This window comes from Thermobia domestica, chromosome 4, assembly GCF_964235325.1.
Source record: "Thermobia domestica chromosome 4, izTheDome1.hap1.1, whole genome shotgun sequence".
Taxonomy (NCBI): Eukaryota; Metazoa; Arthropoda; class Insecta; order Zygentoma; family Lepismatidae; genus Thermobia; species Thermobia domestica.
Genome location: NC_137457.1, coordinates 55,558,018 through 55,573,896, shown reverse-complemented (window position 1 = coordinate 55,573,896; position 15,879 = coordinate 55,558,018). Strand labels below are relative to the sequence as shown.

The 15,879-nt window shown below is 35.1% G+C and overlaps 1 long non-coding RNA gene across 7 annotated transcripts in view; it reads right to left on the bottom strand.

The window, feature by feature from the left end:
- Positions 1-15,879, bottom strand: part of LOC145683311 (uncharacterized) — a 621,166-nt gene that overhangs the window by 441,444 nt on the left and 163,843 nt on the right. The window contains exon 2 of one of the 7 annotated variants that reach the window (XR_014131016.1): positions 4,184-4,251. The exons of 5 other annotated variants lie outside the window; for them this stretch is intronic. This is a non-coding gene — a long non-coding RNA (uncharacterized LOC145683311). Of the gene's footprint in view, positions 1-4,183; positions 4,252-4,503; positions 4,562-15,879 lie in introns of those variants that run through there. One more of the 7 variants, XR_014131015.1, reaches the window with a different exon arrangement.

Sequence of the window (15,879 nt, the reverse complement as noted above, 5' to 3'; positions counted from 1 at the left end):
CGTAAGTTAGTACTGTCTGATGAAATAAAGCTTGATTAAACTTCATTTCAAGCAATATCAATGTCTCGGTCTGGCTATGGCTTACCAAACGGTTCATCTCTCAAAACTTAGTCCCAAATATTTCTTCAAGACAATTAAAATTTTAAAATCAGTAAACGGCTATGGTTAAATATTTTCAAGAAGTTTGAAAATTTCGAATTATTTCTTTTGTTCGAAACTTTAACTTTCAGTTCGACAATATTGGTTTGAAATTTTAGGTCCAAAAATTTGATTTGAAAATTTCGTTATAAAAATTTTTTTAGTTCGAAAACAGGTTGAAACTTTTAATTCGAAAAATTTTAGTTTCCACTTTCTAGTTCTAACATTTGGATTGAAATGTTTTGGTTCGAAAATTTTGATTCCATTTTTCGAAAAATTTTAGCTTAAAATTTCTAGTTCAAAAATTTCAGTGTGAAACTGATTGATTTCAAAAATTTGAATTCGAAAATTTTAGTTTCAACTTTCTAGTTCAAAAATTTGGACTAAAATGTTTTAGTTCGAAAATTTTGATTTCATTTTTCGAAACTTTTAGTTTAAAATTTCTAGTTCAAAAATTTCAGTGTGAAATTGTGTGATTTGAAAAAATTTGAATTCGAAAAGTTTTATTTCAATTTTTTTTGTTCGAAAATTTTAGTTTCAACTTTCTAGTTCTAAAATTGGTTTGAAATGTTTTGATTCGAAAAATTTTAGTTTAAAATTTCTAGTTTAAATATTTCAGTGTGAAATTGTTTGGTTTAAAAAGTTGAATTCGAAAAGTTTTATTTCAAATTTTAGTTCGATGTTTATAATTCGAAAATTTCAGTTTTTCTTTTGTTTGAAAATTTGAATTCGAAAATATTGATTTCAACTTTTTTGTTCGAAAAGTTTAGTTTGATGTTTTTAATTCGAAAATTTCAGTTTGTATATTTCTGATTTGAAAAAATTTGAATTCGAAAAATTTTAGTTTCAAATTTTCACTTGAACTTTTGTAATAACTGGAAAATAGTGGACTCAAAATTTAATCGAATAGTTAAAAACCGTTTATTTGTTAATCGAATAGTTAAAAACCGATAAATTTTAATCGAATAGTTAAAAACCGGATAACGTTTGGCGGTTAACCGTGAAACAATTCCCTCTTTGCACTCACTGAAAAATTTTGGCTAAAATATTTTGAGATGATTTTAACTAAACCGTCAATGTTATTTAAGATATAAATTACACGAACTAACACCAAGACCAAGAAGGTAACCTTAAAATATCGTGGTTCTCTCTTATCAAAAAGCTTAAGAGGAGTGCATAGGGGTATTATAGTGATCTATATTAGGGTTCTATACTATTATACCAAATGTTTAAATTGGACGATTTTCAAAATTTAAGGGGTGGACCAGGGTACCCCTCCCAAATGTTTAAAGGGGTGCACAAATATACCTATGTCTTATGATAGGTCATAGACCCCTATATATAACCATATAACCATATAATGTAATAGGACATCATCCAAGAGAATAAATTAGGCCAAAAGACCAAACACGTGGTTGGGCAATTTATAAAATTTAAGGGGTGGGGCAAGTTACCATTCCCAAAAATTTCAAGGGATGCACAAATGTACCTATGTCTTATGATAGAGAATAGACCCCTATACATGACCATATAACCATATAAGGTAATAGGTCATCATCCAAGAGGATAAATTGGATCAAAAAACCAAACACGTGGTACATCATATTGCTTATGTTTATATTTTGGCAATTTTGTACCCCTAAAACGGAACGAAGTGAACCACTCAAATTTATTATGATACATATTAGAGTCCAGTATTATAATACCGAATGCTTAAACTGGAAAATTTCCAAAATTTAAGGGGTGGGCTATGGTACTCCTCCCAAATTTTAAAGGGGTGCACAAACGTACCTATGTCTTATAATAGGAAATGTACATCTGTATATGTCCATATAACTATATAAGGTAATAGGACCTCATCCAAGGTGATAAAATGAGCCAAAATACCAAATACGTGGTTGCAGTAAAATTTGGTAATTTTGTGTCCCTAAAAGGAACGAGGTGGACCACCCAAATTTATAATAATATATATTAGAGCCCTATACTATTATACCAAATGTTTAAATTGGGCAATTTCCAAAATTGAAGGGTGTGAGCCAAAGTACTCCACCCAAATTTAAAGGGGTGCACAAATATACCCATATCTTATGAAAGATAATGAACCCCTGTATACGCCCATATAACTATATAAGGTAATAGGACCTCATCCAAGAGGATAAATTGGGCCAAAAGACCAAACACGTGCTACAACGTATTGCTTACGTTTATATTTTGGCAATTTTGTACCCCTAAAAGGGAACATGTTTTCCCCTGTTTCGTCCTATCATTTCTCATCACCATCGTTTTCACGGGGGGACGTTAAATTCAACATTTCCTAAACTAGCGCCAAGAATTGAACTCGGGACAATTGCAAGGTATCCATGTTCACCCCTGAAGCGGAACAAATGGATCACACAGTACTTATCAAATTTAAGGAAATAATTTTAAATATGCCTCCATATAACGTAATAAGGCTCCAAAGGAAACGATAACTCCCAAAAATTAAACCATTGTACTCTATTATATAACAAAAATGTCTCGTGAAAGATAATAGGATAAGTTAAAAACGTCCAAATTTTAATATTTTTTATACTCATCAAAGAGTACGAGGTGCGATACTCCCCTCCCTCCCCCAACTCCTGATGTAAATCAATGTGATCTTATGTGTCCTGAGTGATCCCTGCCCCTGAGTAAACATAAGCAAACATTTCAATAGGTAATGCAATCCCAGGCCAAAACATCTCTAACCCATTCGTTATGGTCCATGTGTGTGTGGGGGGGGTCCCAAAAGTGAAATAGGGTCACCCGACGTCAAACAAACACATTAGCTCAAACCAAATACCTCTACTTCATTCGCACCAGTAAGGGAGGTGGTGGTTCAATGGTAGAGCGTTCACCTCTGCTGTATGGGGTCCATGGTTCAAACACCGCGAAAGTAATTTTGTGGTGGATAACATTATGCTCCAATTTTCTCCCACACTTTCATTCCTTTCTCATCGTCACCGTCTCCTTTAGCCTAATCGTGGAACGTAAAACTAAAGATTTCATTTGCACCAGTGTTAGTCCATCTCATCAAAGGGATAACAATCCGAACCGCATGAGCTTCTTCCGGAAATCGAACCCTGGTCTCCCACGTTAAAGGCGCATACGCTAACCGGTTAGCCACGGAGGAACTCCAAAGTTTTCGAGTTTCATATTAATACTAATACTAATTTATACTATTACTGGAGTCTACTAATTCATACTGTAATAGGTCATCAAGAAAGAGATCAAACCTTGTTTTGGTAATTTTATACCCATAAAAGGGAACGAAACAAGCCATCATAAGCTCCAAGCTAAAAAATCCCAGTTCAGTGACGTCAAACGAACATATTAGCTCGAACCAACTACCTCTAATTCATTCATACCAGTAAAGGTGCGGTGGCTCAGTGGTAGAGCGTTCACCTCTGCTGTATGGGCCTTTAGCCTAACCGGCATAATCGTGGGACGTAAAACTAAAGATTGCATTTGCACCCGTGTTAGTCCATCTCATCAAAGATATAACAATCTCCAAATTTTATGCCATAAAAGGGAACGAAAGCATTCGTAAACCTGTACTATTTCATAACATAATGAATCATCAAGACCATATTTTTAGTAATTTTAAAGAATCATCATGACCTCTGATCCAATACTCTCAATTCAATGACGTCATAGCATGGCCAAGGTACCTCTGATTCATTCGTACCATCGTGCATGGCCCCTGAATAAGCATAAGCAAAATTTCAATAGGTGACTTAATCCCGGGCCAAAGCATCCCTAATTCATTCATTATGGTGCATGGTGACCCAAATTGAATAATCGAGAGTTAGGCCAAGTGGGCGATTACTACTCTAGAGCGCTTGGCAACCTTCCGCCGCTGGAATGGAAGTTATATTTAACCTCAAGTTTTCGCACGAAATTGTGTTTCTTCACTTAGCCCTTCTGACACAATTATGTGTATTTATCACGTTAGTAAATATCTTTCAATATTTCAATATAAATATCTTTCAATCTTGGCACATATTTTACAGTATGACATACTTACATTTTAGGATTTCCAATCTTTGGTACTCTAAAGTATATTAGCGTTCTTTTACAAAATTTTGATGACTTCTGGAAAGGGTAAAGCGTAAAGAATGTATGGATAAAAACCCAAGAATAAAGTAAACCTTGGCAAAAGATAAAAGCCTAATAGCTAAATTCATTAAAGCATGTTAATCAAATTTTCCTGATATGGAACAGTTTCAGTGGAGGATAATTACTATACATAATTTCAACATAAACTAATCCTAGTGATGACGTAATGGAACTTATAATTATTTTTAATAATATTAAAGTTTTCTACTAAAAGAAATATAAAATTACCAAAATCACGAAACGCAGGAAATAATATAAAAATGCTTCTTCGACTCTATGTGCTAACTAAGCAACTGATGTGTTTCTGTAAGGACCTCAATGGTGTTACAAAAGAAAATTACAAACAAGCTCAGTTCACACACAAATATTTTGAAAATACGAACCAAAACAAGCATTTAATTCTATTGTTACTCTTTTTGTAATTTACATTTCTGCAATGTAAATTATATTTTTTGATTACTTTGCAAATCTTGTTTAATTAGAAAAAGTATTTGGTAACTCTTCTCTGTAAACGAGAAATCCATTTAACACAAAATGTTATATTCAGTATTATGAAAACTTAAAATGCAGATAAAAGATTTAGAAAACCAAAGTCATCCTAGGCATGTTTCTTTTCTCACACGAACAAGGATTTAAAACCAGTACTCCAGTGAATAATTAGGTTTTGGTTGCATTAAGTGAGGTAGTTTGAAAAAACTTGAAAAACCTGTGTATTACTATCGTCTAAATAGCATAGTAAATTGTATCCTATTCAGATTCGCGCTGGTGCAGCGATCTTGGTAAAATTGGGGCCTAAACCACAATCCTCCTAAAAAAGCGTGATAACATTTAAAAAGCTCCGATCCCTTACATTCTAGCTCAAAATTCATTACTATCCAAAAGAAAGAGCATACAATTTGCTGTAAATAAGGTTGTTGGGGAATGTTCACACATATATAATTATATGTCAACGGAAATTCCCAGTACTGAATTATTTGGTAATAAAGAGATAAATCCAAGACTATCATAATTACACAGAGACAAAAAAAGAAAAAAAATAACGGAAACAGTAAACTTGTATGATTGTAAGCGGTATAGCAGGCTACCAGTTATAGTGGCATTTACAACAACCTATTTCCCAAAAGAGATATCAAACTTCACTATAATACGAAGAAATTCAATAACAAGAAATACATATGAAATTGAGATAGTATTCGACTTCACTTATATCTGGTAAATACATCTCAACAGTAGGTAACAGGTAGTTTTCAGCTCTTTCTTCAAGGTTTTGTTTGACAAAGAACGAAAGGAGTAAAAACTCCCCAGACCAGAGAACAATAAGGGTTGTTAAACTCATAAAATACTATATTTAAAGTAATGAATTTCTTTATGTGATTTTGTGCATCTTTTAGTAGATAAAATTAACTGGTTACGTCAAATAGGTTAGCAAGCAGCAACCCAAGCTCTTAAATAGCTGTTAAGTCAAAAGATATAACCTAAATATAATAGTTTTCTAAGAAGACTTAAATCTGCCATACGAAGCAGCACCAACCACTGATTTATTTAAAAAGAATACTAATTTAGTGGTTAGATTTGGCCAGAATCTTCTTAACCGATACTATGGATAATTCTCAGTCCCTCTTTCCACTAAGTTAACACAATTTCAGTTCACTTCCCCATATTATCAAGTCGCAGCAAATTTAGAACGAACTACAATCAATTCATTTATTTGGAACAATACTTCGCTCGCTACCTGCATAACCCAGAGGAGCATACAGGCACAACCAGCGCAATGCAAGGGAAAGTATGAGACCTTCCAGGGATAGATAACTCCAGGACAACTGGTAAAACATTTAGAGCTATTTCTCTTATTGTCATTTAAAATGGAGATTTTATTAACAATATTTTGTAACAAATATTATTATTATGCGACTAGACGCAACAAGGTCCTATACAGTTTTTGAAGAATCCATAGTTTAGATGAAACACCCATAGCAATCCGACATTTCTTCTTCCGTAAATACAATAAAGTAAAATTTCGTATCTCTCTCATACATTTTCTCTTCCCATATTTCTTAATATACTACGCTATTTTACATTTCCTTATCAAAATCCTTTTCCCTCTATACTCCTTTTATTCATTCCCAATTTATCTCATGTCCCGCTTCTTTAATATATTACGTTCCTCAGTCTTTGTAGTCTTAACTCAGTGATAGAGCGTCCAGCTTTGGTGTTTTGGGGTCCCTCGTTTGAATCGAGCTTGCGCGTAGTGAACTTTGTTGTGGAGAATAGCCGTGTGAGTAGGTTTCCTTGGAGTTCTCCCGTTTCTTCCAATTATCCATTCCACAACTCGATTTATTTCTCATCACTACCGTGTTATTGTGCCTAGCCTGCGTAACTGTGCGACGTAATTTTTTTTTTAAAAAATCATTTCATTTTTTTATTTTTAGTGTAGCATCATCTAGTCCTTTGTTCTAACTTCTTACCTCTTTCCCTACGTACTTCATCTAGCATCTAGCACTCGTTGCAATTAACTTAGTACATTACTCCTTCTTCTTTTGATCTTGTCTTCCTTTCTCTCGTCTTTCCTTTTTTCTATCAGTAACTATATTATCGCCTTTTCTTCTTTTCTATAAGTGGTGATTTCTTCCTTCTTCAACGTTTTTTTCAGTACCTCCGTTTATCGCATAAACTTTCGTCTCCAAACCAGTCTTTCCTTCATTCTTCACATCTTGATCTTTTCTATTTTTTAAAGCTTCTCTTCAGTATTTGTTTCCCTTTAGTAGCTGGCATGATATTTTTATGTCTGCTTTCTTTGTTTCTTTCTTCCTCACTATCTATATTTTTATCCCTCTTTCTCATGTCCAGTATAAAATTCTTGTCGGTCCTTATGTCTAAGTCACTCCTCTTAGGAAGCCGTGGTTTTTTCCTGTACCTAGTTTTCTCGATTTTTTTCCAATTTTCTCTTGTTGATTTTCCTTTCCGCATCCATTTTCATTTCTATCCTATTTTTTCCCGTCCTTAATTGTTTTAGCAAATTTCTCGAAATGACGCTTAGTCTATTTCAATATTCCAAGGCAATCATTTACATTTCTTAAAAATGTTATTAGATTTTCCTCCTCCTTATACTTTCTCTTCCTACCTGTTCATTACAATCTCTACTACAAGGCTCAGTCTCTAAGCTCAGTCTCACAAATGTAGATAACTTGTCTAATTTTCACTCTTTTTCAGGGCCTTTCTCCCTGTCTTCCACTCCTTTAGTTCTCTTTATTATGGTGTCCCCTGTGAGCTGCTTTTCTGCTTCCTTTATTAGCTTTTTATGTCTCACTGATTGATCCGAAGACCTGTTGGCGTGGTGTTCTCCTCCACATACTTCCTTATAAACAGTATGTGCTATCTCTTGGATATTTATTTCCTCAATCTGACCTTCCACTTATATATTCTCCTTCTCAGCATCAGAGGTACGTCAAATTCAGACTTGCATCCAAAATTATCTGTGGGAGGATTAAACAACCACTACTCCAATTCCTTGCTCCACACCAACTTGGAGTAGGCATTCAACATGGTGCTGAATCGGCAGCACATACACCACGTATCTATTACTCATACCATCACCTAAAAACCCAAAGCTTTCTTAAAAATAGATTTTAGGAACGCATTCAATGAAATAGACAGGTATACAATGCTATCTATCGTCAAAGAAAGTTTTCCTTCGATATACCCCTATGTACAACAAATCTATGGTGAAGCCAGCAAGCTAGAATTTATATTATGGCAAAGATATTATCTTATTAGAAAGAGGAGTTCAACAAGGTGATCCTTTAGTTCCAGCATTATTTGCCATAACATTGCAGCATATAGTCAATAATATCAAGACAGACTTAAATATCTGGTACCTCGATGATGGTGCAATAGCTGTTGATCCGGCTGTTGTATTAAATATATTTTAAATGATCAACACACAGGCAGCTACAATTGGCCTGCAACTAAATTTCAAGAAATGTGAAATCAGCTTTCTTGAAACTACAAATGAACAAAAGCGCACACTGTTTTCGTCAAACAACCAAGTAGCTTCAGGTATCCGATTCATGTCGCCACAAACGCTTTCCTCCTTGGAGCTCCTCCCTCAGCTGAAACAATGAAAATTCTATTAACTGAGAAGATTAGCCAGTTACACATGTATTTCTCACATCTATCGTCAATATCTGCTCATTCTGCCTTTTACTTACTAAGAACATCATTTTCCATCCCAAGATTATTATATTTTCTGCGATGTTCACCTTCATGGAAAGAAGAGGATTTATTAGAAAGATATGACAACATTATTAAATCTGGTTTGGAGTCTATCCTAAATTGTGTCCTTAAGGATAGCACATGGCTTCAGGGATTTCTCCCAGTTAATGTTGGTGGATTATTTATTAGAAGAGCCTTAGATTTGGTTATTCCCGCCTTCCTGGCATCATTCTACGGCTCTCAATGTCTAATAAAATCACTTCTTCAACAGAACAACAATCTTCACTGGGATTCAGAAGTTGAAGATTACTCGTCCACATGGTCGTTGTTGGTGGGCTCCGATTTATCCGACTTCAGTTTCAGGGCTAAACAATCAACATGGGAAGAACCTATCATACAATCAAATTTTTCATTTTTACTACAGTCTTCCGACAACCCATAAAACAAGGCCAGACTGATCGCTGCATCGTCCATTGAGGCAGGAGATTGGGCCAAATGTTTGCCATCACGTTCTCTAGGCCTTCTCCTGAATGATGAAACTTTTAGAATATGAATTTGCTAAGACTCTGAGTAGATATTTGCGAACCTACAAAAAAAGCACAGTTAGACATCCTCGACAGTCGAACTGCAATACATCATTGTGAGAACAGATGAAAAAAAACAAACGGGATATCCTTAATTCCTTGTCAGAAAGGTAAAGTCTTAATTTGGGACTTCACATGCACAGACACTGTTGCACCTTCTAACCTTCCGTTCTCTTCAATTCAACAGATCGGAAAGAGGTAGAGAAAGGAAGAAAAAACAACAACCTTATGGAAAAATTACAATTCTTACCAGCTGCAATTGAATCCGGTGGCTCCTAGGAAAAGGAAGATGTAAACGTCATAAAGAAAGTAAGAAAACGCATCACACAGTTATCCAGTAATGAATGAGCAACCACCTACCTAATCCTAAGAGTAAGCATGGCGGTGCAGAGAGGTGATGTAGTTTCAACACTAGGAACCATACCTCCAGGTAAAGCATTGGAGGAGATTTTCTTACTTTAAAAACAAGAGTAATGTGTCCATATTTTTGTATTATAATTATTTTTTATTGTTATTCGTTACTGTTTCAACTGTAACAATGTAATTTAAATTTGCAACTGGTGTATTTGGATGCATGAAATGAAGAACAGAGTATTTTTTGTTAAAAGGAATTGTAGAACAGACAAATATAATGCTCAATATGCCGGAACAGTTGGCCAAGTATAGCATATATCTGCAAGTGGGAAAGAAGTCCCAGAACGAGATTTTCAGAACGACAAGGACTTTATGGAAATCACAGTGCAAACACAGTATCCAGGCTATGCCATAGGAGACCTCAGAACAAACGAAAGAATGTTGTGGTCTCTTAATTTAGAATCTCTAATAAAAAATATCCTACGCTTCAGAAGCTGAGAAGAGTTCAGATTTAGGTATGGAAAACTAGTGTAAAGTCGAAAAAATAAAGAAACTCTTAACTGGATTTGCCAAAATAAAAAAAAATAAATAAATATTTTTTCTTGCAGTGGCAAATTAAAATAAGCCGAACTTTGCCAATTACTCTTTCGCTTCCCTTCATCTTGAGGTATCGATTGATTTCGATTGCTACATACTTTAAAAGTTAGGAAAAAGAAGTCGTGTGGAGGGGGGAAATATTTTCACTCTGGTACGGAATTAGGGAGACTCTACTATATTAAATCTACTATAATATTTATTCTTATCCATTCCTTGATCTCCATAAAAGTGATGAACTAAACTGAGTGAGGTAATATAGGAGAAAAAAATCTCCAAGTAACTAAGTACTATCGCGAATATAAGGCTGGAGGCGAATATTTATTCTGCATTAATTGTGGAAAAGGAAAGATGAATGTGATGCAGTTATGTAAAGAAAGAAAGGAAAACTGAAGACAAAAACTACCAGAGATGAAGTTAGGTTGGGTGTTCGAAATCAAAACGTTTCAAATGAGCTAAGTGAAGGATGTTTTTCTGTATTGAGAAAAATAGAAACCATCCTGATGATTTGCATACAAACTGAAACAGATACAAAATACAGGCGAAAGAAAGGACATAATAAATATTACCATTTAGACACCGGACCCGTTTCGGGAGGTAAGACATGTCCTTAAAATTAAAAGTTTTGTGATATCAAACTGAGAATAGAAATGTTACTAACTGTTTTTGTATATGTTCTCAACAGTCAGAACAGGAGAAAATTTTACGACTGTTTCTTTGAGGAAATACCACGTTATTCTTTACAGTCGTAATTTACCTTACGAACCGCATTTGGTTGACACCTTTAATATATTTTGGTCATATTTTGATAGTTGAACGATACTAATATGTACAGTGCACTAGATAATAAATATACTGAAATTCATATTGTATGTTTTATAGTACTCCAATTTAAAGATATACAAATATGATTTTTCTACGATACAAATCCACAACTATACAAATTTGTATGATTGCAGATAAGTATCTGGGATTGAAGAGGTTAACGTGAAAATGTCGAAATACTGCTAAACATGAACATATTAAGGCAATAAAATTATCGAAGAATCGTAATAATGTGATACTGGAAAGTACGGAAACGTTGAAATAACGAAATAATTAACACATCGATTTTAAAATTTTTGATACTTAAAAATATCTATGAATCCACATATCGAAATATCGCACAGCTGTAGATGGGACCTGTCAACATGGATTTTCCTTGAACCACTTTTCAACTTCGAGGATGTGGTTTCCCCGTAAATTTTGTGGGATTTCATCACTTTGAAAGTCAACTGAATGTAGTTACTCACGACAACACAATTTCCACTTTCACCGCGCTCACACCATAGAGCCGAGATTTAATAATATGTCTTCTATCGAAATTAGACATAACGTGTTTTACTTTATAACCGTTTGCTCGATACGAGCACACTGCTATTCTACTGAGACTCACAGAATACGTAATTAGCCCTATCATCTTCAGCAACAATCACAATCTGCAGTCGCTGCCTGTCCCTTCCCAACCCAGATGTCTTAAGTCTTTCCAATTACATATTTGAATTAATTGAACAAATCCGTATAGGGCCAACTGATAAACTATGTCTATGAGCTTTTTATTGGTTAAAGGTTAAAATAAATATTTAGAATATTTTTATCTTTAAACTTATGAGTTGTTTGACAAAAGAAGGAAATAAAATAATGTAAAAGCTGGAACATCATATGTGATTATGTATGAATCTGTGGTGGGCAAATATACTTATAAGGCTTCAAACTGAAACCGTTATAGCATACCTCTAAGCATATATTTAGTTTTAGGTCTTGTTCAAATGAATAAACATTCCTTTCAGACACTGGTCGCAAACGTTTTTACCTAGTGCAACAGAAATTCGAACTACGTGTACAGTTAGAAACAATAATTGTATCCCGATATGATCATGTGCTGTGTATATGTTTTTGGCTAGCCTCCGTTCCATGCTTATATCACAAACATTGTTTGTGTTCCCATCGTTCCTTGAAGTATGAGTTTTGAACATATGCATACACGTTCCTAAAATTGCCACCAAAACACCTCCCCTGATATCAACACACCCTCTCCTTTACTTATGTCTTGTGACAGGCACACTACTGGGAGTCGACACGACTGCGCAAATGAAAGTTCCAAGGCTATATCTATACCAACACAGGAGAAGCTGGATCCGACTACGAGCATAGCAGACATTTCAAGATTACGCAAGACAGGCTGTGTCACAGCAGCAAAAAATTACGAAACAAATATTCGAACTTCCAAGTGGAAATGTTATGACCACATGCAGAAATGGAGAAGCGGCGAATAGATAACATACAAAGCCCATATGTTTTCCTCGTTCTCTCTTCTACTAAAAAAAACAGTAAGACAGATATTAATGCACACACACACAGAGACAGATACATTTACCTATACGCGTATTTGCGTACTTGTTGGCTCCGAGTTGGGACACCGACTTGATGGAACGAAATGTGCATAAACAAAAACTAGAAGTGATACAAAAACGAGAGTGAGATCAAAATGTATTTATTCATACTTGCGGGGGGAAAATACTTATGTCGCTATTTATTGAAGTTTTTTGGGAACACGTGTGGTACCGTACTATATGTAATGAATTCTGGTGCGAACATCACCTGCAAGATATAAATGGTACTGGTACCAATAACATATCTGCATGATCTAATGTCAAACACACACACACACTATTAACATTATCTACAGTGTTACAATATTTCAGTTATCTACAGTGTAGGATAATAGCACAAAGTAGATAAGTACTCGCAGTTTTGGAGAAATAAGTCAGAAGAATTTAAAAGTATACAAAAAGAAACTACAGAATTGTTTATATCTAAATTACCAGATTTCCGTGAAGTTAACTTCTTACACTAATACTTAAATCTGGCAACCGCGTTAAGCCAGGAGACTGTCAATTTGGTGTCCACTTCGCTTTGTCGGATTAGAAGTGGGTATTTAAAACACGTTTTACTGCGAAAGAAACAACTCGTTCCCAAACGGGCGAAGGCAGTTTGAAGTTTGCTTCGATGACAAGTGGTCGCTGCATTTCTTCATAAACGCTCACAAGGATATATCCAGCTTTTTGGTTAACCCGAGAAAGGTAAACTACGTAAATGTTATGTGTACGAGTTGAAAACACTGATGTAACGTAGCAGGAACTGTGTGTAGAAATACAAACCTCTAGATATGCTATCCCGGGTTAGTTGGCTTGAAGTTCCGACGTTAATTACTTCTGTTGGGATTATGCTCTCTGTGCCAAACGATTGAGTGTAGAACCTTATACGTAAATTTGGCGTATGCTTATCTTTTAACGTAAAATCTTGCACGTAAGTTTAGCGTGTGTTTACCTTTACCGTTAGTTTTCTTGCACGCATTTGTACGTATGTTTACGATCAATGGGCCACTGCATTCGTAAAGAATGAATTATTGCTACAAAAATCTACAAGAGTGGTACAATAAATAGCGAGGAAACCATTTTAGGGATATTCGAGGAGACCTCAGACTCAGAAATGGAGGAAGATAACGTTGAATTTGATGTGAGATCAGAAGAAGCAAATGACCCCGACAAAGGTCTAGATTACTGTCACGGTGGAAATTATATTGAACAACATTTTGTGTCAGCAATTTGAACTGTTGAATGTGGAATCACAAATTCAACTAAAGGAGCCGAAAGTTTTCAAATGCAGTAAAAAGAAAAATAGCAGTCTCGCCACTCATTCAAGAGACGAATCTGGATAAAATTTGATAGAGAGGGCAGTATATTTTAGAAATGAGAAGTCAAATGAACTTCCATTTGACGAATGGCAAGTGAAAGTTAGTGGCGTTACTGAATTTCTAGGAAAGAATGGTTTCTCCTGGAAGACAAATCCAATGACAGATTCAAGTGGGAAGATCCCAAGAAGGAACACAGCCGTAATTGCAATAAACATAAGATCAAAACGTGTTATAACTGTGTGATTTACGAACCAATCTGACATGTAATCTGAATGAACTATTCAATATGAATTCAATATTTTATAGTAACAAAAATAATGAGTGATATATCTAGACTTTCTTAGAGGTTTCTTCTTAAGTGTTAATAACGATTATTTAGCTCTTCTTCTATGTACTTCTACAAGATTTAAGATAATAGCAGCACCGTAACTTAGATTTTTTTCTGGGCGCGAAGCATAAATACGCGTATTTGGGCCTCCTAGAAAAAGTTGCTTTTCTAATTCTTGGGCCCCCTCTCTTTCCATTTTCTCTTACTCTTTATAGGACCCCAAAGCCTGTGGGCGCTCCCACACGGCAAGGTCTGCGGGGCCGTTACTTACGCCCCTGGGCCCGTCCCATACATGACAAATTAATTAAGGGGACAATATTGTCTAATCTCAAAGCCTTACGAATAAATATTATTTCTAGAGCCCCTAATAGTAATTTTTTTCTGATATGGGCCCACGACTCGTTTACGTTTTATTTACCTTTTGTATAGTGTTTTGTGTATGTAATGTAGCGAACCTGTTTCATGCTTCATTTATAATTTCATCTTCGTTTCGTATATGGAGTAAGATCTTTTTCTTAAAATGGGACCCCTCGAAGGGCGAGGAGCTTCCCTAGGTTGCAGATGTCCCCCATGCTCCCACAAATTACGACCCTGGATAATAGTTGCGCTGTAATACTATCTAGACAATAAAACTTCAGTTTTGGAACCTTGAGCAAAGCAACAATAATAGTTTCTATATGAATCGTATATTTATAGATCATTATTTAGTGTGTACGTAAATGTTACGTACGTTTACCTTTAATGGGTTGATAGTGAAATTTGCCTTTCTAGGGTTAACTCTCCCGCCATTCAAACAGTTTCTTTACTTTGTGCATGATGATGACGTAGAAACATTCTCACGACATTGAGACTCTTTTTATATCAGATTCGTCGATAGAAAGGAAAAGCAAAAGATCTGAATTGTTTCGAAAGAAAAATGTAAATATAGAAACATAAATAGGATATGCTGAGGATTATAACGCGTAGGAATTTTTTTGAATTTTCTTGCTAAGTACTAAGACGTTCAATATGGGACACTGGAATTGCTTCTCGGATATGCTTTTGATCACACTCTTGTACTGACCATATGAATTTAAATGTATTCCACATTTGTCACTTTAAGTGGCAACTTAATTACACTGAAACATGAACACTCGGTACAAAAATTGCACATTAGAAAATGACTGTGCACTTTGTTTTCACAGTTTGTATGTAAATTCTAGAATTAGAAGACATTCTTGTAATAATGCAGGCATAGCACTGTATAAGACAATTCTAGTGGCCATCATTATTACACTACTGAACGAGTCTCTAACAAGGAAACTTACGGAAGTGTAACTCACCGATTTGAATGAAACGTAGCAGATTTGTACAACATGAAAAAATGGACATTTGTTTTTCTTAAATTTCGGCCATGGAACGGTTTTAAAGTCCCTCGGTAAACCTTTGAACAGAGGGGAAGATTTTGAAGCATAGACAGAAAACAATCATTTAAAATAGAAGAAAATATAATCCGAGGGAGGCTTTAGGACAGCTGATACAGAATTTGATTTAAAAATTTTAAATATCAAAATGGTGGATCCAATATGGTGATTAGAATTACAAAAGTCTTCTGGTTTGAAATGGTCTACAGTTAGCCAAGAACAATCATAGTTGGCATTCGTTATTGCGAGAAGGTTGCAAACCGATTTGAAACCTCTTTCCTTACTTATTTTAGCGGCATGTTTGATTAAAGTGACTTTCTGACTCTCTCACTATTCGGGGTGCTTATTTAAAGTGAGTCGTCTCGCTTCTCACTACTAGGGATGCTTCTTGAA